The 24944-nt window shown below is 36.5% G+C and overlaps 1 protein-coding gene across 6 annotated transcripts in view; it reads left to right on the forward strand.

The window, feature by feature from the left end:
- rdgA (retinal degeneration A) overlaps positions 1-24944 on the forward strand; it is a 381463-nt gene that overhangs the window by 38514 nt on the left and 318005 nt on the right. For 5 of the 6 annotated variants that reach the window (XM_065216762.1, XM_065216765.1, XM_065216766.1 and 2 more), the window contains exons 2-3: positions 11415-11598; positions 20351-21045. The gene's annotated coding sequence lies outside the window, so the exon portion shown is untranslated. The remainder of the gene's footprint in view (positions 1-11414; positions 11599-20350; positions 21046-24944) is intronic. The other variant, XM_065216763.1, reaches the window with a different exon arrangement.

Consider the following 24944-nt stretch of genomic DNA (forward strand, 5'->3'; position numbering starts at 1 on the left):
TATGGCGTAAGAATCATATAAAGAGGATGTAAGAAACTTGTTCATACCTTCTGTCCACATGCCGTCTGCTGTACGCACGGAATCGATCAGTAAACACTCAAATGAAATCATTTTTTTTTTCGTCAGAAAACCTTCGATGGCCAGGAATGATGATCGGAAAGAAAATAGCACGGCAATCGAAATAATGCGAAAAGCATCCCTTCGACTGGTGAAGATATTGATCTTTTGTTCAATTCAGTGTTGATTTTCACTTTCTCTCTCTCTCTCTCTAACCGAGTGAAAACGAATCCGGACAAAAGCGGAAATTTGTCTGGAGGACATTGGCAAAACAATCGCAATTTCGACATCGAATTTTCCCCATAAGAAGAGAAAAGCAAGAAAAGGTTGTGTAAGTTGTGGGAGAAGCACATCCAACGGCCTTTATTAAGTGATGAGGCACTTAATTTCGATTTTTATCAATTTCGGGCAGTGGTTTGTCGGGTTGTGATTTTTGATGTGTGGGTGGGACGGCCTTGTAAGTTCTGCAGGAGGGATGAAGGAGTGTGAAAGTAGAATCCAGTTCTGCTTGCGGCAGTCAGGCTCGTGATTTTATGGGCTTTCCCGCCGGAAGGTGGAATGTTGCTGTGGAGTGAAGACGTTTTATGCATTACTAATCAGGACTGCTGGAAAAGAGATGCTGGGGGATGCTTGGTTACTACTTGATACCTTCTGGGCTTGCTTATGAATGCCTCGTGGCATTCCGAGAAAAAGTTATAAAATTATTTTAAAAACTATAGACGGAGGTCACTTCGTTCTTATTCAAAAAGTATTTTAAACGTTTCCTGCTCTTTCCTTGCTCTTTCGAAAATACTCTAAAACAACCTTATCAATCCACCTATCGATGACAAGTGAATTTCTCGTATAATATCAAATAGCTTAATTTTATATTCTGGTTACAGTGGGAGGGGTACCGGAACTTACCTGAATGTTAGACACTGTATACTGGTTTCTCTTCAAAACTAAGTAAATAGTACTCAGAACTGAGGAAAATGTTAGTCAAAATTTAGTATTGTTTGCACATTAGCTTTAACGAGAATAAGCCAAAATGTAGTCAGTTGAGTGTACTTTTTTCCGAGCCCAATGATATTTGTTCGTTCTCTTAGACTTCCATCTCTGTTATCAGGGCTGGTAGCGAGTCACTTAAAAGTCTCCTTTTTTAAGGCCTAGTCACTAAAGTAACTTTTTATTGTAATCAGCCACTATTTTAAACTTTTACGTGAATTATTTTTTTTCTAATTGCTGAACAATTCGAAGTTGACAACCTGGTTTAGAGTTTTTTGACGTTTAATCGTCTTTCTCTAACTACAGGGTGTCCACTGATTTGGCTGAATAAAATTCCCTGAGTTTTCCAGAGTTCTTTGACGGATAATTTGTTAGTTTATAATAAGAAAGCTATTTATGAAATGCGTTAAAAATATGCCTTTTTTGTAAAACAACAGCAACAGCAATCAACTCAAACGTTATTCAAGACATGACAATCAGTTTTAAAGAAACAGATTTACTATCCTTCCCATTAAATGTTGAAGTTGAACACTTACTTCATTTTAGTAAGTCTAAGATCACAACATTTTTAATGTCTGGGAGTTTCGTACTAGCAAAATTGTGGAAACTTTTAAGAAGTTCTATTTATCTCAGAAAAGAAGAGATCTTAAGGGGAAGTCCCTGAAACTTTAGACTATTGGATTGGTTTAAAAATTGGATTGGTTTAAAAATCTATAAGCGTGAGCTAAGACGTGCTGAAATAAAATCGAGAACCCCTAAGATGTTCCGAGAATTTCAGTACAGAAACCTTCAGAAAATTTATGAAAACTCAGAAATATTTCAGGAATCACAGAAATCCAGAGAATTCCAGGGAAGTTTAAAGGTTGAGAATTCCATTTATTTTCAAGCAGAACCGAGATCTTCATAAGAATTGAGAGCTTTAGGGAAGCTTCGAGAACATCAAGACAGATCAGTAAATTAAAAAGCAGTTAAAAAATTTCAAGAAAATTGCAGATAACTTTAAGGAGTTTCAAGAAACTTCGGTTTGCTCAGAGAAAATTTCTGCAACGCAATAAAAATTATATAAACATCCAGAAAATATGAGAGCATATGGAAATATCAAGATCTAAAAGAATTCGAAAATTTAGCTAGGTTGAATAGAACATCAACAAATCTTCATTAATTTCAAAAAAATGCTAAATTTTTTAGCAAACACCGATATTTTCAAAAAATTGCGTTCTCTTCAAAATTTAGATATTTTTAGATGGCTTCATTAAATTCAGTGAAGTTCCGAGTACTTCCAGGCAGTGATGCAAATTATCATGACACTCACTCGACACTCGTGAACGCATCAACCGACTATCGCTGACAGAACGTTTTGTCACGCAGTGAGAGGTAGGGCAAACAACAATCACCAGTAATGGTCGCTGCTCACAGGCAAAACGTAACACTCGCTGCTGATGTTGAAAAGCACAACGAAAACAGTGAAGACTTCTGTAGTACGATGATGAAAAAAACGAAACGATAGGAGAAAACGAAAACAATGCCTACGCGTTCCAAGTTCGTCTCGTCACGTGTCTGGCAAAATTAAACGCAATCTGTTAGGCTCACTCACCAACACACTCACAAATGCAAGCAAAGCAGCAACTGCTTCAAAACGAGCACAGATGAGTGTCGTGATTGTCGGGAATGACCAGGTCGGTGATGGATCACCACCGAAGACGACATTCACCAGTTGCTTTTTACTTCTTTCATCATCTTGATCGATGGTCATGGAGAGTGCTTCGACAAGCATATTGATAAGAATGTACCAAGCGTTACTACCATCAGCTGTTTGACGATCGCGATTGTAATAGGTCACAACTTGCTTCGAGGACGATCACAATAACATCAGAGTTCCTTGAAATTATGGGATATTCCGAGAATTCTATGATTGATCCGGAAAACTTGAGATGGTGCAGGGAATAATAAATATATTTCAGAAAATTTATCGAAACATTTGATCAATTTAGAGAAATTAGGGTAAGCATAGAAAACATCTCTAGACTATTGAAGAAATAATTAATTAGTTTCTATAATTTGAACTTCAGACAAATCTTGAGACCTTCAGCGAAAATCATAGAACTATATTAATTATTTCGTTACGGGAGCATAAAAAATTCCTGAAATTTCAGAATAACTTCGAAAACTTCACAGTAGATATCATTTCGATAAGTTCATATAAGTCTATGGAATTTAAGGGAAGATACGAGAACTTAAGGAACTTTTATGTACATTTCGGGAGCATTACAAATAAGTTTAGTAAAGCTCCAAAAACAAGGGGAATTTCAGGCGAGTTCAGTTCCATTAGTTTCACTAAATTAGCGGGAAACTTCAAGAAGTTTCCAGATTTTCAGAGAACTTTAGAGATGTTAAGAAAATTATTAAGGTTTTCACATTTTTAAGACAGTTCAATTAAATTCAGGGTAGTACAACAAGCTTCATGAGAACTGCTAACACTTTAGAAAAGATTCGAAAACTTCAAGAAAGATATTAATCTCACTAATAAAGCTCTAAAAAAAACTTCAAGAATGAACAGATATCCTCAAAGCAGAGATATTCCAGAGCAATTCAGTGAATTGTTAAATTTTTAGAGAAGATCCATGAACTTCAAGGGAGTTTCACTAACTTCAGGAATATTTTGGGAACTTTCAAGTAGTTCTGGAGACCTCAGAATAGTCCATTCCATATTCAACGGAAATTTTTCATGATAATTCGCTTGGAGTTCTCCTCAGCATTTGCTCATATTTTACCGAAACTCTAATGGAATTATTTCATAAATTCAGTTGGAACGCTTCACTGAATTCTCTAAAAACTATCACAAGAATATAGTGTAAATACTTATTGCAATTCCATTGAAATATTCCTCAAATTTTCTTTTAGTTTTCCTAAGATTTGCCATGAAATTCTCCTCAGTAAGAAATCCTATATAAAGATTCTCTGAATTTTCATTGAATTCATTTCAGATTTCCTGTGTGAATCCTCTCCTTCCCTTGGAATTCTACTCACATTGAAAGTCTCCTAAGAATTCATTTTCATTTCTCCTCACAAATTCCTTAGATTTTTCCTCTTAATTTGTTTGGTATCGCTCCTGGAATCATTTTCCGAATTTCTTTGAGATCGTGGAGCTATTCTCAGATTTAATTGTAATCCTCAATTTAAGTATTCACCAAAAAATTACGATGACTTATATATGCTCCGATTTTGTTGTCTTTCACAAACTTCATGAAATTATCCTCAGAATGCCCTTGGAATTTTCCTCTGAAATTCACAGGAGGAGAAATTTATATGAGTTTTCAGTAAAGTTTACTTTGAATTCAATTCCAGGTTTTCTTGAAATTCTATTCAAAAAACTATCTCAGGTCTACAGCTTGCCGCGGTTTCCTTGCAGCAGGTGAAGAAATTGGCCACTTCCCCCGGGATACGCAGATATTGCTCCAGAGAGGACTGCGAGGAATAAAGGAAAAGAAAGTTACATAACAACAAACTGAGGTCACTACATTCTTCTTCTTCTTCTTCGCATTTCAAGCTTATTGCGTATCGCATATTAGCTTATTGCGTGCTCTCAACTTAGCTCTTCAAACCACTCCAATCAACAAAAAATGGCCGCTTTTCATCACATGGTTCACAGGATGCAAGCTCTTCCTCTTAGCGGCATTTAGAGAAATTCATGTAAATTTAGGTGCTCTGAGAGTGACATATACAAGCGTCAATTTTGACATAAATTTGAGTCGTAAGGGAGCATCCATAAATGACGTAGCATATTTTTAATCAATTTTAGACCCCTCCTCCCCCCCTTGTAGCGTATTTGGCTATATCCAATACATGGCCGGTCACAAATTCTGAAACCCCCACCTTCCCCCTCAAATGCTACGTCATTTATGCATGTTCCCTAACAGACGCGAAATATAGCTCAATCAAACGTACTTTTCGTCGAGCAACGAACTTTTCAGTCTCGAAGCACTTAATATTACATGACACATGACATGTTTGTTTACGTCTCATCTTTTATGTCAAAGACGGATTCCGTCACGTGTAAAATTAGTTATTTCTAAGGCAAATCAAAGGAAATAGTTCATATGTTTGAAATCGCTAGACTTAATTAGTATCAAGAAAAAAAAAACTCAAGCAATAATCGTTAAAAGAACAAGGGATCATTTTAGGTGTACTTCCACAACTCTTACACCAGCAACGGAAGTTTTAAAACGGGTAGCGGTGAATTTCGACAAAAACATTACCAAACCATTGATTTCGAAGCTTAGAAGTTTCGGCCTAGATTTAGTATTCAGCAGCACTACAAATCAGCTGAAGTCACTGTTAGGATCAACAAAAGATTCTATAAATGTCTTAGGGAAAGCTGGAGTCTACAAAATCTCTTGTCCAGATTGCAATAAAATCTACATTGATCAGATGAAAAGGACTTTGGAAACAAGGTTTAAGGAACGCATCGCAGAGGTAAAAAAGGCTAACAAAGAGATGGATAAAGGACTTCATTATGAACTTATATCCAAGGTTGCAGAACATATCTTTACGAAGGGGCACAATTTGACAAAGGATAACATTAATATCATGCGGAGTGTATCTTCGTCTTGGAAACTAGACGTAGCACAAAGTTTAGAAATATTTAAACATAATCCATCAACATTGCTTAATAGAGATCAACTAAACGGATACTCGAAACTCTTTAGCATGCTACTTAAAACCACACATCGTAGCATGCCTTTACTTGTTGGAGACTAAATTTAGGTACCTTGTTAGGTAAATCGTGACATGGCAGTGGATACCAGGTGATTTTTAGTACCTAGTATTAGTATTAGTATTTAACTCGTAGATAAAAGATGGATTCTTCAGTGGTGTTGAGTACTTGGCACTGATGAAGTCAGCATGTAGAAGACGAATTACACGTATCTGTCGAAAGATAAGCAATTATAACGGAATTAAAAGGAAATAAACCAACACACTCAAAGCTCTTCATAGTTAGTTATATTTGTGGTTGGTGAAGATCTGAGGACTGCTTGAGGAAGTGGTGTGCTCTTTGAGAGCACCTACTGGGGATTTTCAGAAGAAGCTTAAATTTTCAAGGGAGTATTCTACGAACATTCGGAACAGCTTCTAAAAAAATTACGGAATCATTCCCCTAAAAGATCTGGGATCTTCCTAAAGCAAACTCGGAAAAATTCAAAGGTAGAAATTGGAGCTACAGCTCTCGGAAAAGTCTAGTCAATTATTTCACAATAATTTACTAGACTTTTGTATAGGTTCATTGAATCAATCATTTATGGGCGATTTTTAACTACCAGAAATGCGTTCTAAGTAACTTTTGACTATTTAAACTCAAGTACCCTTAAGCATTTGAAAAATTGAAAAAAGTGAGCTTATGTAACATTGCTAGTTTTATTGAGGGTTTAGAGCATTATATAAGTGTAAATTATGGTCTACGAATCCTCATAAAACCAAAATTGTCTCTTTGGAGGTTGTAAAAATGTGCAAGTTGAAACCTGGTTGAAACTGATTTTTGGGAGAAGATTTATGAGATCCTACCAAATCTAGTTTTCGTAAAATTCTTGACTGTTCAGACTGATTCCGACAGCGCCGCTCCATACAGTTCGTTTTCCTATCCACATATCTTGCTCTTGCACAATATGGTGAATGAGGGAGCTTAGAAAGAGAACACATTCGCTTACTCACGGAGAGGCGAGTCACATCGCTTTAGTGTTGGTAGCTGGCAAAACCTGGAAAACTCAGTTAATTTTGTTTGAACTTTCGATCTGCCACCCTGTAGAAATTGCCCTTAGAAGCTTCTCAAAAAAAACTTACGAGTATTGAACTTATTTCGGTTGTCCATTGCAACGCTTTTCTAACTAAAAAATAAATACGGACAGTATAATAAACCTTGGTAGCTACGCACCCCGGTACAGAGTTCTACTTAGTATATGGTTAATCAATGTTTGCATATAAATCGAACCGATTTGCAGTCCTCGGCGAATTTGTTCTGCAATGTCAATATCAATATAAAACAATTTATGAATTTTAGACAGGCAAATTAATTATTTTTTCGTTTCTCATACTCAATTTAAAATCGTTCCGCATATTCAAATCGCAGCCAAATTCGTGCAAATTTAACACAGTTGTTGGATACTTCGATATAAATCCAAAGACTCCTGCAATCCGTTATACAACCTTATGAACATGCTGTCAAATTGTAAGATTACTGAAAGTAACAAAAAACGCTCTAAATTCTGACTGACGGTGCAGAATTAATATCAAATTTTCTAATAAAACTCCATTAGCCTCCATCACACCTTGATATCGTCTTAAAACAACAGAGCAATCTTCCGTTCAAAACATCACCGCAAACATCCATCTTCCGCCCAAGATTTGTCCAGCTTAAAGGTTATCCGAATTTCAAAATTTAATTGAGCTGCCATGTTGAGTATTATATTTTACATATAAACTGTTCCAGGAATACCACGTGCTTTTTCCTATTGGAAAGGGCTCCATTCAAATGTATCCCAATGCAATGTAAAACTGAAGCACTAGTGGCTTCCACGAATTTTGCTTCCTTCCTGCACATATCAATGGTTGCCGCTCCGTGATTGATCCGCTCCAGTGAAATTGCACAATGAATCAACTGAATGACTGACGCAAACGTACCGATCGGCTCGTCACACAGCACCTCCGATAACTCTCTTTCTCCTCATAAAAGCAGTGCGCTTTTGCCAACAAACTGAGCATACTGAATTACTTTCGTCTTACTTAAACACCAGACTGAGCACTGTTGATAATTATTATAACTCTGTATTTCGAACGTGGTATTAGTCTCCCGTGGAAAACCGATATCCGAGCAAGGCTGGTTCAGCTTAAGGTTTATCACACTGCATTGAGTTTTGTGCTTTTAAATGGTGTTTGGGTCCCGTTTCCAATATATTTAAATATAACACCAAAGCACTAATCGAGTTTTGTCCCTTTAAATTGGCCTCCACAAGATTTTCTGCCTCCTCGGGCTGCTTTTGCCCATATACTGGCGATTCTGATTAACCTTTTAACTAGAACCATCTTGCATCCGAAGCCATTTCCTAGACTTGCTCATCTCGGGCCTCCGAAGCTATTGTTCCAGTGTAGTCTTCCGAAAGGATTGCACAACCGGCGAACAACAATAGACAGCTCATCCACCTGTAACCGAATTCTTGTCTCATCCTCCTGCCGTCGTCGCCGTCGCCGTGCAAGAATTAAACAAAACTAGTTTTTTCCTGAGCTTCTTTGTCACCTTTCCACCTCTATCACCTTTGACACAGAGAGACAAAGGATGAAATTTCGTTGTCACGAGTAACGACGACGAAGCGATACAAAAACAGCCACTCGACGCGTAACAACAGCAATAATGGAATGAATACAACAAGCACAGCTCCTCTCGCTGCTTGAACCTTTTGACATCGACGGCTATTCGAAGACGACGATGACAAGGAGGGGGTGGCAGTGGGGGGGCTGTTGTGCTATGTGACAAGTCAAGAGGAAAGTAAATGTTTTCTTCGTGTCGTGTACATTATTCGCGGAGAAAAACTCTTCTCAGACAGCTTTGAAGTGAAGGAAAGGTTGATGCAAGAGGATTGGTGGCAATCGATTGCCGATAGAAGGGGGAAAGTCATGACGGAATTTGCTTGAAAAGTAAAAAAAAAAAACGCTATTTGAGAAGGAGAAAGAGAATCAGGAGAAAAAGAGGGGTTTCACAATAATGACTGCTTACACAAAACAGCAGCTGTGCCACTTGCCAGCATCAGCTAACCGAACGAAAACAATGGCTGACAGGTTGGCTTGGTGGGAATTGTTTTAGGTGAATGTGGTGCAATTGCTATTCTGTCGAGTTGGACGAAAACTCGAAAGAATAAAAAAGAACAAATTGCATCGCATTGATGCTTTGGAACATTTTTGAAATGCTACACTTCACGACTTTAGTAGATTTTAATAGATAGAGGGTGGGCTCGTCCCCCCTATAGTTGTTGCAACCTTCTTATTGTTAGTTGATTTTATTTTTGGAACATAATACTTTTAAGGACCTCCTGTCAAAATCATGTATCGTTTTTAATTAAAAATAGGGGAAATTTTTCGCAAAAATAAAACTACGTTAAATAGAACCAAACAATTACATTTGCTTGCTTGTGCTTATTGTTTTACTAAATGAAAATACAATAATTCAAGCCATTTCTGATAACTTTGCAACAGCTCTAGCTAGGTTGATTTTTTGTTAGGGTAATTTTCAGCATTTCCTTTGTCGTTTCAATCAATTTTTCCACGTGATTGGTCATCCAAAGTAATTGGAGTAGATCCTTGTGAACTACTAATTTTCACGATCGTCTTTTTGTTCCTACGAAAACAGAGCATTTCCAGGCCAAATAGCAAAACAAATTAAATTTCAGACTCGATCTTCTCCTTATGGTATCTTATGGTCAATTGTTAACATTTGAGCTAAAATTCGACCATTTTAAATCTCGCAAAAAACTTCAAAATGTCGTATTGGAAATTTTTCAACATATCCCGAACATTGATCGGTTTGGTAAATTACTTGGCTACAAAACCGTTTCTTGGCATGTTTGGCATATTCGATGCTAGATAAAAGAGTCTTTCACCGAACTGTGTGTTGAAAAAGCAAGAAATGTCTTTACATGGCCGTGGGGATGCAAAGAGAGTATCGTCGAAGAGAATCTGTGAATGTTTCACTAGAACTTAATGCATTGTTTGTCTTGAAAACATAACTCGAATACGTCACTAACAATCGAAATGACGTCTGAGACAAAGTTGTAAGAAAAAATAATTCCTTTTTAGAAAAAAATATACACGGTAAGTTTCTCAGTTATTTTAACTAAAAAAATCCATTAATGTGTTTAAAAATTAAATAACAAAAATAACCAATATATTTTGAATATTTTTCAAAGATACGCTTTTTAGTATGAAAAATGCTATCTTCTGTGAAAATTTCAAGTAAAAGACATACAAATTAACAAAAATAATGGAACAACAACTTTTGGACACATTTTTGAGCCTATATAATTTTGTTGTTGTAAAAATTTGCTCAGAAAACGATTTTGAAAGTATAGAAAATTGGTGTTCAGTGCAAAATGTAAAAAAAAGGTTTGGACATTTTTTCGGATTGTTTACCCAAAACTGCTACATTTTTTTTGCGTGTATTTTTATTTTCCTACATCTTTGACTTAGCCTTTAGTTCGATTGGAAGGGACGTTTTCTGGTTATAATTTAATGAATAATACGCCATTTTTATTTTTTTGCGAGATTAAAAATGGCCGAATTCTAGCTCAAATAAGGGAGTTAGAAGTAAAGGGGTGTAAGTGACTTTGATGGATTCTCTTCATCGACTTTCTCTTTTGATAGCCACAGCTTTATAAACAGATTTTGCGCTATTTCTGCCCCATAGTTTGATAGAGGAGGTTCTCATCTAGCATCCAGAATGGCACACGAATCAAGGAATGTGTTTGCAGCTGAACTATTAACGAAAGAGAATGTCGATGAAGAGAATCGATCAAAGTCACTTACACCCCTTTCCTTCTAACCCCCTCAAATGTGAATGATTGACCATTTGGCGTGGAACAGCTCTGGAAGAAATGAACAAGTTTTCGCGTGAAGTTTCTCCACTGTTTCTGCCATAACTACAGAAAAACAAGACGTAACACATTGAAAATTGGTCAGTAAACAGTAAACCTATGACAGCTTGAAATTACATCTCAGGATTTATCGAAAAATCGGCAAAAATGTCTACTCTTTTAATGCTTACGTTACAAGAGAGAGGATTATTTTTCAAAGTCCGGATTATGCCTTCTACGATATAGTTTATCTATGCTGCGAGTCCCAGCTCGCTCTAAGGTTAGCAACTAGATTTATGACCCATTCCTGTTTTCTACATCCCCGCGGGAAATTGTACCTCATCATCTTCGCCGTCATCGTCGTCGTGTTCGATGGAGGCGAACGATCAGAACCACCAACATTTCCCATCCGCTTTCGGTCCAATTAACTCTTATTGCCGGAGATTATCTTTTTGTACAGAGATGATTTATGCTCAGTCTCTGTTCTTCGCTTGACTCCCACCTCGAGTGCTAGTGCAGTGAGAGGGCATGTTCCACGTGTTGGGAATAATCTCCCTCCAAAGACCTCCTACTCATTTCCGCGCGGGCTCCTGTTGAAGATGGTTGCGATGCTGGAAATATCAGCTTTCCTAGTGGGCCGTCTCCGTCGTTGTTTTCCTTTTGCAGTTTCTGGGAAGCAAGTGCGACGGTGAAATGATTATTTATTGCTTCTAATATACTTTTATCTTCTCTGTTTCTCCGTTCTGTACTGGACATCGACAGGTATCGACGACAACGGCAGTAACTGCATCCGCCGCCCTATGGATGGGTTGGAAATGATGACAAACAACGACATAGAAACTGAAAACAGGACAACCTTTCCCGAAAGACATAATTTGGTGTGGGACTTTCTGAGCAGGATCCTGCCCATAAACAATGGACGAAGGCATATGTGTCGGGTTTAGTGGTGAGTATCGTAAAGACTAGGTTTGTAGTGGCCAGGTCTTCAAAATCTTTAACGACCATGCCTTATAGCTTGGTATCAAATTTTAAAAGGACTCTGATCTAAATTGATTGATGAGCGTTTTAGTAGAATAATTGTATACCTTATTACGTTGTTTTTCCTTTCTATTCGACTGGTATTGTATCACTTTCACGTTCACTAATTCACTATTTACTTTCACTATGAATTTAGACTATGAATAGACACTGAATAAGTTTGCAAGCAGTAAACGAAATGCGTATCTGTTATATTTTTTTAAAAGTGATAGTAATAGTGAATAGTGAATTAATGAATGTGCAACAACAGTAGTAGAATTAATATAAAAAAAAAACAACTTAATAACACAAACGAAAACTTTGGTGACGAACCTGCAATTGCAATTTTTCAGTGTACCACATGGGAACACTACTACTGGATTGTACTAGCATTGTCACCAAATGTTCTAGAATGTTTTGGTTCTATCTCTTTCACTCTACTCAAAACAGAAATTCATTAAAAAAAATGACAAAAATGATACACTCTTTGCACACTGTCATTGCACACAAAATCAACTTTGTTCAAATCAAAACAAAAATACTAGCCCATCTGGTGTCTGATGGCACAAGCTTCTAAGAAAATTCGCACACGTTTGTGGTAATAAGGTATAGTACTCTGATGTTGAAATTTGACTGAGAGATTGATGTTGTAATCGGACGATGACTAAGAGGTAGTCGGGCGTGGGGCGTGATCTTCTAAATGATTCACATGATGTCTTTCAAACCCATATTATGGTATGGAGTTCTATTGGTTGAGTAACCCCCAAGTACTCCTCTAACCACGAGAGTATTTGGTCCAACTCCTGATAGACCTAGAATTTTGTCAATTTTGTTACGAATCAATGAATTCACTCCGCTTGGCTAGTTTTTAACCTGGCCGTTGGTGGGCGGGCCTAATCTTATGCTTCATAGTGGAGCGTTTGAGACGGTTGGTTTAGGTCAGGCATCGTTGGCTCATGCCGTGGCAGAATAGCGTCATGAGCATGCGATGAGGATTACTGAGCTACCGAACTCTCTGATGAACCATTGCACGAGAGAACCAAAGTTATAGCCTGAAGTGATAGTATCACACTTGTTACTCCTTTGTTTGAGAGCCGCGTTGTAGTACGCTTATGTATAGGCACTGACGTTGGGTGCGATACTGGTGGCTTTTTCCGCAAATCACTGTTATTTTTTTATTTTTACACAGATAGATTTATTTGGGTTTGCAAGGGAATTATACTATAGAAATATTTCAGAAAACGCCCAACAGTGCTCCTTCTATTTGCGTGACAAGCTTTCATTGTTGTTTTCATTGAAGTAGGTATTACTCAAAGAACAATGTTAAACACCATTTTTGTACATGGTGTTGTAACTAATCTTATACGTGCTTCATTTTGATTTGGGATAAATGTTTGAACTATGGCTCGGGATTTCTACTGTGGCGTGCTTCTACTGTGACATATCCATACGTAATTTTGTGGGACGACATAGTGGAAACGTGTGAGCGTAGTTGGAGCATATACCCTATATAATTTAAAAATCGATTAGGAAACTATCTTCAAAGTGAAGCATTTTATTGGGACGAACTAATATATAATAAATATAGGTCAAAGTCAAAAACAACTTAAAACACGTTAAATTTTAGATTACATGCACAAATGCAGGTATTTCATAAAGCATGGGTTATAATTGATTAGGTAGATTAGAGATTTCAATTATTTTTATTAAATTAGGCTAACGAGATATCATGATCATCAAACGAACTTAAATAAGAAAATTTAGACAGCCTAATAACATTAAGTAGATTAACAAAAGAGTTAGGATGCGGGGGATCCGCTTAGGGAGGCAACTAGCCTTTCAAGCAACTGGCAACTAGCCTTTTCATATATTGTCTGTTTATGTTGATGGTTGCTTTAAAATATCAATTTGGTATATATGTGAAAGGATCAATGGGTGGGAGATGGATTTTCGGTTTCTTTAAATTTTGCAGCACAAATCTAGTACTATGTGTCATTTCCTCAAAATCCCCCAATAACCGACCTCAACAATCCCTTCCCATGGCATTCAAGTGGTCCTCATAGACTATTCAGGCATTACCCTTCCTTTATCCTCGGCTTTGGATTGACTTGCGCGAAAATGAAAATGAAATTTTGTTACGAATCAATGAATTATTGGCTCCGCAAACGCTGTATAAAGAGTTCTATTGGTTAAGGTGACAGGGTGCCTACTACCTTAAAAAAATCCTGGTATCTTCAGGGAATTTTATTTTACCCGGAGAAGCCTGAAATTCTCTGGGAATTTTCAAATTATTTTATGAAGCAAATTTTTAAGAATAGAATCTATTGAACTGCGTTTGAATCGTCTCAAGAATTATCAAATATTTCATAATACAACCAACTTTATCTTCCTCGTTTGTTATTTTTACTCTTTGAACACATTAATTCTAGAGTGTGGAGTAACAACATAAATTCTTAGGCTTCACGCAAACCAAAAATTCATTGCAATGAATGTTAGTTCCATTTCGTGTCATCCTCTGTTCATGAACAATGAGTTTTAATCTATTTTAATTCCGTGTTCTGTATATGTTTTCACCTACAAAAGCAAGCATTTTTCTTGATTTTTATGTATAACATGGTAGGACGAAACACACCGTTGCATTGATTTTCTCCTTCACAAAAAGCAAACGGAGTCGAGTATGCGAGGAAATGAGCGCTTCTTGTTTGCTTTTAGCCTCGCTTTTAGCCTATCCATATTCCGAGGCATGGAGAGAGCAGTGGAGGAAACACAGTTCTGATAATCGCAACGTTCGTGGTTCAAGTCCTCCAGTCGGCAATCTTTTTTTTCGACATGATGAATTTCACGACACTCACTGATCTCCCACATAATTGCAAACGAATCTTACATTCCCCTGTTGGGTGTTGATTTGTGTTTTTTTAACGTTCTGAACCTGGATAATTTCTATAGACTATTTTTTGTAATCATAGACCTAGAGAAATGTTCAAGAATTCGGAACGAATTTAAATATTCAAGCCTTTGGATATAGAATAAATTCCAAGAACCCAGATTACAAATAAATTTAGTGCCTTGCAAAAGTGTCAACGCTCTGAATCTCTAAATCTTATGAGAATTTCTAAGGATCTCTAGAAAATCCCCATTTAGATTTTATCGAAAAAATCTTTTTTTTTTTTTACATAAAATGAAAACTGCACATGTGTAGAATATATGTGTCAAAGGATATTCCGATACAATACGTATTTTTAGAGTTAGAGCGTCTCGAATGGACCCATGTCACGCAAAAAACTTTAAACGCGTTTTTCTCGGAACCATGTTTTAGGAACTCTTGTCAATCATAAGTCTTGTTCTATTCATCCGATTCGCTTCATTCAAACATAGTTTTAAAGTGAATACTTTTCTTTACGGCGGCGTATACCTATTATTGGCATGAACAATTGTTTTTTTTTATAATTTTTAAACCAGATCAAAATAAAAAAGAAAGAGAAAAAATATACTTTTTTATTTAATATCCAAAAAGTTAGGTTTTTTTCGTTAAATTTTTTTTTGTTGCTTTATTATAGAGACTTTCAGCCTGTAGCTGGTTCGTCTCTTCGTTAAAAATTTGTTTGGGTTAGGTATATGCCGTAGGAAATTTTATGTATTTTCATAATATATGACAGTTACTCATTTCAGTTTACCACGGAAGGCCCTACAATTGGCAGCAGGGGACATTGTTGCGTGCGCAGAGGCCGACGCGATCCGCCATTTTGAATTTTTCAAAACAAAAAAACATCATCAATGTATAAGGCATTAAAACTCAATAGCACAACTTTCCCACAAAAAAATCGCAAAGTTTGCACGATTTTCGGCCAAATCAAAATGAACCCCCTTAAGCTAGTTTTAAGTAGAATTCCAAGGGAATCCTGATCAGAATACAAAGTACATTAACCCTCTGTTACTCGTACTTTGTACAACACACATGAGTTTTCCATTGCCATTTTGTTGCTGAGTTAAGGTCCATTTAGACTATCTGATTTCTTGGTCTGATTCGAGCAGGCTGCTCGATAATTTTATCGGATGCAATGTTCGGATGCGTTCACACATTTGCCGTTTGATTTGTCGAACGAAAAAGGTTTGTGTTTAATTTTCATTCAACTCATTCAGCAAAATAGCCGCAAGTGATGGGAAAATATAGATTTTTTTCTAAAATTATGATTTTTATTTTGGCCAAAAGATGCCGTAATGGTTTGAATCATGGCAAGGTCAACGAAACAGCATGTTTTATATAAGAATAAGCATGCCAGACAGTAGGTCTGAGAGCCTTCTAAGATTTTTTTAGAGCTTCAGAGAGGTTCGGAGATGTACTGAGAAATTTGTTGAGCTTCAGGGTAGTTCGTAGATCTGGAGAACAGAACTACACAACTTCAGAAATTTTTTGCAAAAATTTAAATAAATTCGCAGAAGTTCAGACAAGTCTAAAAATCTACAGTAAAATGTAAAGAACTTCACAGAAGTTTGCATATCTGCTGAAAAATTATTGAACATCAGAAAAAATCGTAGATATTCAAAACAAAGCTTCAAAACTTTGAAAAAAAAAAATTACAGTACTTCTGAAAAAATCACAAGAATGGTCATAGATCCTCAGGTACATTTAATGGCCTTCAAGGAAAGTGTGCAGATTTTGTGATACATTTTTAAAATATCAGAAACTTTAATGGATCTTCAGTGAAATTTGCAGAACTTTAGGGAAGTTCGGCGATCTTTTTAAAAATATTTATACAATTTCAGAGAAACTTGTTAATCTTGAGAGAAATATTTAAAACTTCAAGGAACCTCACATGTTTTTAGATACATTTTGAGAACTTTAGGTAATTTCGAAGATCTTCAGAGAAATTTTCAGATCTTCAGGGTAGCCCGAGAGCCTACAGAGGAATTTACAAAACTTTAGAGAAGTTTTCAGATCTACTGAGAAATTTATTGAGCCTCAAGGTAATTCGTAGAACTTGAGAATAGAACTACGGAACTTTAGAAAACTTAACATAACTTCAAAGGTATTTGCAGAAGTTCAGAAGAGTAGATATTAAATGATCTTCAGGAAAATTCATAAAATTTCAGAAGAAAATGTTTCAATTCCAAATAGATAGATCTGAAGAACTTCAGAGGTGTCCTTAGACCTTAAGAAAAGTATGTAGAACTTCAGGACGTTCGTACATTTTTAGAAAAAAATGCATAACTTCAGCACAACTCACAGAACTTCGGGAAAGCTCACCAATCTTTAGAAGTATGTTTTATGGAAGTCCAAGAATCCACAAATAAATTTATAGAACTTTAGAGAAGTTCGAAGATCTACTGAAACAAAACATTGAACTTCAGGGCAGTTCGTAGCTCTTCAGAGCAGAAATACAGTGCTCCAGAATGAAATTTTAGAAACTTCAGAAAAGTTCAGAGGGTAGATCGTAAATCTACTGAAAAATCTACAGATTTTAAAAATAAATTTTCAGAATTTGATTGAGGTTATTTCATTTTAAGAGAAATTTGAAGAACTTCAAGGAAGTTCGCTGATCTTTAACGATATTTGCACAACTTCAGAAAAATTAGTAGATCTTCAGAGAACTTCCTTAAATTCCAGGGAAGCTCAAAAATTTCTAGATATTTTTTTTTTAATACCTTAGGGAATTGTGTAGATGTTCAGAGATATTTGCAGAAATCATGAAAATCAACAGAGAAAATTACAGAACTTTCGACAAGTTCGTAGATTATTAGAAATTTAGTGATCATCAGAGATAATTGTTGATATTTAAGGATCTTAAATCTGCATAGTTTCAGGAACTTTGTATATTTTTAGAGAAATTTGCGGAACTTCTGAAGAACACACATATCGCAGTTCTTGAAAGATGAGCCAGATCCCTGCCGGTGTTCCTTCAGAGCAACCATTTCCTACTCCACAAAGTTCTCCTTCTCCTTCTAATTTTATTTAAAATAATAAAAGCAAGTACGCCTACCGAAGCTAGAGTAATTTTCCGATAGTTCATTATGGAAGTATTAACTTTTGATTCCTGATACAGTTTTGTTTTGAAATCTAAATTGACAGTTCTTTCGACATGTGCAATCAGTTTGAACACCAGCAAACAGGGGAGTTTGACAAAGTGTGTCGAAAGTAAAATCGAGCAGATTTTTCATTATAGCGGCGGTCAAAATCAGACCAAGAAATCAGATAGTCTAAACGGACCTTTACCAATCGATCTGAAACCAACGAGTATTCCTCAAAAAACTTGTTTTGATCTAAACAAGCTAAACTTTGATTACAGTAAACACCTAAAAGTGCGGATAATAGAGAAAATGTAAATGGAAACCGCGTAAACTGTGACCATACTACTGTCTGTACTACAATTCTGAACTACTGTCCACCAGCCCAAAGACCTTGCCCTCCTGAACAACTTTGCCGAAGACAGCATCTTTCTAGTTGATCAAGATCTCGAGCTATTGAATATGCGAGAAAGGCACGTGTATACTAGCGCCGCATAGTGATAAAATTCTGAATTGTTGTCACCGAACAAAAAGAGCTTGACTTCCTGAAAAACTTTGCCGAATACATTTACTTTCTATCTGGTCAGGATCTAGAGATATTTTATATACGAAAATTTCACATGTATAGTTCCGCCGCGAAGTGAGAAAACTCTGAACTACTGTCCACCTACGAAAAGGCCTTGACCTCCTGAACAAATATGCCGAAGACAGTACCTTTCTATCTGATCGAGAACTCGAGATATTTTATATGATAATTTCACGTGTATACTAGCGCCGCGTAGTGAGCAAATTCTGAACTATTGAGCACCAAGCAATAGACTTTGACCTCCTGAAAAACTTTGTGAAAGACAGTATCTTTCTATCTGGTCAGGATCTCGAGATATATCACATGCGAGAATTTCACATCTAGCGCTACGTAGTGAGAAAATTCTGAACTACTCTCCACCAGCAAAAAGGTTATGATCTCTAGAACAACTTTGCCCAAGAGAGTACCATTCGAGCTGGTCAGGATCTCGAGATTTTCCATGTTGTAACCAATTAAGTCAAATCCCACGTAGTACGGACACCGTTTACGCGGTTTCCTTTCACATTTTCTCTATTATCCGCATTTTTTGGGGGTTAACTGTGAAAAAAGTTTAACTTGTTTAGTTAAAAACAAGTTTATTAAGGAATACCCGTTGGTTTCATATCGATTGGTAGCTCGGCTGCAAAATGGCAATGGAAAACTCACACTGTTGTACAAAGTACAACGCGCGAGTACTCGTGTTACAAAAGTTGGCGCGAGTAACGGAGGGTTAACAAAATAATTCTGTAGTTCATTCCAAGGAAATTACAAAAAAAGATTTGTCTAAAACTGCAAAGTAATTTTGAGGAGACTTTTCTAGGGGATTTGTAAGAAGAATTGAAAGTAAATTCAGGGTGTTAAATTAAAATATGGGAAAAATAGGACAACCTGGTATCTTCAGGGAATTTTATTTAACCTGAAAAAAAACCCTAAATGTTCAGGGAATTTTCAAATTCCTTTATCAAGAAATTTTTAAGAATATAATATATTGAACTGCGCCAGAGAACCTTCTCAGGAATTTTTAAATATTTTATAAAACAACCAACTTTTACTCTTTGAACAAAATAATTGTGGATTTATCTTCATCAGTAACATAAATGCTTAGGCTTGAATTGTGTTTTTTTAAGGTTCTGGAGCATGGATAATTTCTACAATTTTAAACATGGAATACTAAAGGAATATTGCGCCCAAATTAGGGACATATAGGCCGACATTACATCCATTTCCCCTATTTCAGAGAATATTTTCTAGGGAGCTTTCCGAAAATCTCTAAGAGAGTTTTTACTGGAACTTCCAAGAGGATTCTATTATTCGTGAAAAATATCAAGGAAACGAATTTTGAGAGTACAGTTCCAAACAAATTCTGCGAAGATCCGAAGAAATTCCGAGGATAATTCCAACCGCATAATTGCCTAGAGAATTTTAATGAGTTTTCCATACAATTTCCAGAAGAATTTAGAGGAGAACTCCAAGATAATTCAGAGAAAAATGTGAAGACAATTCTCTGCGGGAGAATTTTTCCTGCCCGTCTTAGCAAGAAGGCTTACAAGTTTTTAAATAATCCTTTTTCAATTGTTGGAATCTGAGGTGAATTGCATGGGAACTCTACGGAGAATTTCAATCAAATTAAAAAAAAATCTAAGCTCCACTGAATTCTTAAAAAGAGTTTAAAATTAAAAAAAAAGAATCTAAGGACGAATTTTAAGAATTTTTTGGAGTATTCTACAGATAATTTCTAGACTGTATAAAGACATTTTCAATGGATTTCCAGAGAGAATTTCAAATTTATTTTAGAAGAAATCTGAAAAGAACTCTCAATCAAATAAACGTCTGGTATTCAAAATTCAATATCCAGCAAAGGTGCTGCTGTCTTAGAAATGACCCATCCAGTTTTATGGCTCATTGAAATGTATATCGCTAAACCGGAAAATTTCCAAAATTCCGGGAGAAAAACCAAGAAATTGCTAACCGAGATTTGCTGGTCACCATGAAGATGGAGGAGATCTGGATGAATTTATCCAAAAAATAACCCAATTCCAGCCGTTCATATCACAAACAAATCAAATAGCCCATTAACTCATTGATGAAATTTCCTTCTCCATTTTCTTTCCAGCATAATTACATCACGCCGACAACGACGGATGAACGCGGGTGAAGAAATTCCAAGTCGGTGGTGAAATTTTCCGGGAAATTGTGTGTAGTGCGATGATGACCTTGGTCATCGGTTTTTGGTAGCAGCAGCCAAGCAGTCAAGCAGTGGTGGAAAGTGGTTGCGTGTATTTTTTGAAGAAAATGGGTAACATGGTGAAGAACGGCAAAATCGTTCGATGAGTACGGAAAGGGTTGCCGTGTTAATGAATTGGGTGAAAATTGATTAATCTGACCGACCAGTGAACCGACGAACCGACCGACCGATCTAGATCGGGTTCGGGTGTTGTGTTTACGTTTTTTTTCGGTTTTGTTGTCCGTTCGTTTTTTCGAATTTGGGTCGCGCAGGTGTTGATGTTATTAAATACCAACAGATTACATAATCTTGTGGTGATGTGAAGGAAAAATTGCGCTGAAAACAGTCGAATGAACTGCGTGGGTGATGGAGATTTCCGGTGTTAGTGCGTATACTTGGTAGAAGAAGGAAGTCAAATTGCTCAATCTCTCAAGTGTGTAGTGTTATTTGGTGTATCATCACATCGAAGAAAATCGTCAACCGGGAAGAAGCGGAACAGAAGAAGTACGGCTGCAGCAGTCTTGGGCGATGAGGGTCCGGTGGAAGGCCTTCTGAAGAAAATGTGCTTGGATCACTTGCTACAGGTAAGAGCGCTTGTTAGGAATTCAGCTAATCAAATTACAAAATTCGCGTTCAAAACTAATTGTCGGCAAATTGCTAATTCCGGTTCTGAAAATAAATATTTATCACAAGCGAAGCGCGCGCTCGGCGTTGATTGTGATTTGCATGGCCACTATACGACTACGGTCAAGTGCCAAGAGTACCGCCATAGACGAAACAACGCTGATGATGATGATGATGATGATGCTTAAATCCGGACTCGGCGGCTGGCAAACCAGCTTGGAGCGCTTGTGGAAGTGAAAATTTTAATTAAAATGCATAGAACCGAGGAAAATTTTAATTCGCTGGCTGGTGGAAATAACAACAGCGGATTTTCTTCAGGGAATGGGTTTTCGGGGGGAGGAGGGTTCGTCCATTGTGAGCCGACTTGTGTGGCGAGAGATGGAATTAATGTTAACAGTTGGGGGTGGAGTGCAATAATATTTCGAAATGATAACAGTTATGATAATTATCCGTTTTGTTCTCGGGTGCATTCTTTTGAATAAAACTTCACCGAAGTGCAATCGGAGTTGGAAAGTTAGCTGGTGATGCTTTGTTTGCTGCTAATCAGCGTAAAATATTGTTTTGTAGAGATTTAAAATACGGCTGAATGAAGAATGCCAAGAAAATCGATTTAATAAACGAATTCAAAATAGAATCATGATCGACTTGAAAAGGTTGATTATTAATAGTCTCAACATGAGTGTGTCTGGCGTATACTTATTAAAAAAAAAACATATTCTATGGTGAACTTCAGGAGAAGTGTTTAATGTGCGAATTTGAGGCGCTATTTTCCTCACACTGGAGATATCAATACAGTTATAGCAACACAAGTTGAATAGAATAGCTGAGGAACAGAAACCGCATCGCTGTAATATAATAGAAGTCCAATTGTTATTCAATCATTATCGAATACACTCCTAACCAAATGCCATACCCAGGAACAAAAATCGACCACGATTGGAAATTAATCCTATAAGGATGTAATGTCGGGCTAAATGCCCCTAATTTATACCCATACATAAATTCAGTAATCGACTAAATTTTGAATAGCGACCAAAAATATCCACAAGTACCATCCCAATGACGCGTTCATCTAGATAAAATTGATAAACAGCAGATTTTAAGCGATGAGCCCAACCTTAGATCCATAGGCCAATATTAGAGCCATTTCCCCTATGTGTTTCGAAAGCATTTGAATTTTTCTAGGACTGTGAACTTACGTTCTATATGTTCAAAATATCGAAGAAAACATGGGCCGCACAAATTTTCTCAATTGGTTTACACTCCCGATCATATGTTTAAGGACACCCCCAAAAAACATTTTGTTATGTTCATATCTCTGTCATGTTACGTCCAATTTTCGTTCTCTTTAGATCATTTGAAAGGTATTGAAAGGAACTTTCCTCGTAGGCAAGTTGTTCAATAAAATTTTTAAATTTTGTGTGCTAAAAGTTCACCCAAAGTTACAATATTTTTCAAAATTTACTCTGAAGAATCGTGACTGATTTTCTCAGAATTGGGTTGGCAACATTTTGAAATAAAAATAGTAGTAGAACACTTATGCTATGCCATTCATACCATTCAAATAACCTTTGGAGATCGAAAATTGAACGTAAAATGAGAGATCATTGAACGAAACATATTTGCATGGTTTTTTGGGGGTGTCCTTAAACTTATGATCGGTCGTGTATCTTTGAGATCTTGAATTGTTAAATCCCAGTATTAAAAATGAATGGTTCAAAATCTCTAAAATGCATCCCGGAATCTTAAAATGTGCTCGAAGATCGATATTTTAAGTCCTAGGCACATGCACGTGAGTTGTAATCGTGAGTTACAAAATTTCTCGAAGTGGGTCGCAATCAACGATAAATTAGAACCATGTTTTTAGTTGAATTAATGTCACTGTAGGTCCTTTTTTTATTGTTCTAAAGTCACTATTTCCGTTATTTTTGTCACTAAAATCACCATGTAATATAATACATACCCACTACCAGCCCTGCAAATCGTGAAAAATATATGCTTCGTCACGTCTCTTCGGAAAAATGAGATTCTGGACGTTTAAAAAAATGTTAAAACCCTTGGAATGGAATAGATTTTCGTGATACAGTCACTTTGAAGAATTATGAAAAGAATTTTGAGGAGATTTTAAAATGAATTCTAGGGACAAACAATAAAATTTTCAGTGAAAAATTCCAAGGGAGTTTTGGAATGACCTGTTGAAGGGTTTTGATAAGAATTCTTAATTAATTGTGTGAGTTTAGAGTAGATGTTATAGTTTAGGTAGTTCTGGGATTAATTGTTGATTGTAAAGAGGATTCCAGTTTCATTTCTAATGAATATTCGGAATAAGTGCTGAGAAGAATTTTTAGAGAGTTCTAATGAGATTTCCAATGAAATTGCGAGATTATTGAAGCTGCGTTTCCTTTTCCCGGCCTTGGCTACCCGGGAATCAGGAAACAGTAGGTGACTGTTCCCAGGAATCTGAAAATAATTATATCCAGTAACCAAATAGGTTAATCAGAATGTTCATGTTTCAATTTCTGTACAACGATACAGTTCTGGTTTTTCTTCCTTTCTCAGAAGGTTCTTGCGACATTGCCCGGAAGTTTCCCCTTTTTTCCCGGAATCTGCATCCAACTTCCTCCGGATGTATTTTTACTTATATTTTCCTCAGTAATTTCTTCAGATGATCTTCTGGTTTCTCCTGGAAAGTATTTCCGACTTCATTCCAAAGCTTGTATCGCTAGTTTCTTTGAACTTCTTCCGAAATTTTCAACCGATTTCCCCTGGATGATTCTTCCGATGTGTTCCCGAATTTTCTCCTGACATCTTCCAGAATTCTGTTTTGCATCACCCAGGAGTATCTGTCTTCTGGATTTTTTTTCGGAAGATTCTTCCAGATTCTTCAACAAGTTTGTTTTTGACAAACTGCCACTTAAAACTCTTCTAGATTACTTTGGAAGTTTTTCCGGCATTCTCCAGAAGCTCTTTCTGATCTATCCCAGTAGATTTTTTTTTCAGCTTCCATATTCCTTAGGAACTATGTCGCCTGTTGGTGTTCTTTATTAGTAAATGAGAAATAGTTTAAGAATGATTAAGTTTTTCAACCTTCAGGAAGCTTTTTTTTCTCGAATTCTCGCATATTTCTTTTTAGTATTAATCAGGAAGCTCTCCAAACTTCATCGTAAATATTTTTAAACTAAAACCTGAAGTTTATTTCCACAGCCCTCAGAAGATTTTTGCGACATCATCGCCTAGAACTTTCTTAACTATTCTTCAGAAGTCTTTCTGGCTTCCCTTGGAATTTTTTGCAGAATTTTTTTCAAACTTCGCCCAGAAATTTGTTTCGACATCTTTCGAATGTTCCCTTTAATTACCCACGGAAGTTTCTCCCAACATCCTCAAAAATAATGTATGCCTTATGCTCTGTCTTCTTCCGGAAGTCTTTACAATTTATTTCGGTCCGTCTTTTTACGGAACCTCATGCAGACACCATAAGTTTCTTCCGATTAGCTACAGAAGTTTCTTTCTGTTTCCTCCTGAAGTTTCTTTAGATTTTCCCACGATAACACGAAGCAAATTTCCTTGAAATGATTTCCTGGGTGGTGTGATCGGAAATTTATATTTAGCATGACTTTTCTAAGCAAATAAAAATTTTCCGGGAAACGAAATCAGATTCGTGAACGTGATACGTGATGTTTGGTAAATTTCTTGGGTATGGTTTGGGAACGCGTTGATCTCATACACACCTTTAGGGCGGTGCAACCTCATTAGCCCATTAACAGAAATTGGGAACGTAAATTCATCTTGTTTTCAAATAATGTGAGAATAAATAATCCTTGGATAACTCCTGGAAAAATCGCGCACTGTCCGGAGGTCC

Source organism: Ochlerotatus camptorhynchus, unplaced genomic scaffold (assembly GCF_037179485.1).
Source record: "Ochlerotatus camptorhynchus isolate MF236.1 unplaced genomic scaffold, CSIRO-AGI_Acam_v1.1 ptg000067l, whole genome shotgun sequence".
Taxonomy (NCBI): domain Eukaryota; kingdom Metazoa; phylum Arthropoda; class Insecta; order Diptera; family Culicidae; genus Ochlerotatus; species Ochlerotatus camptorhynchus.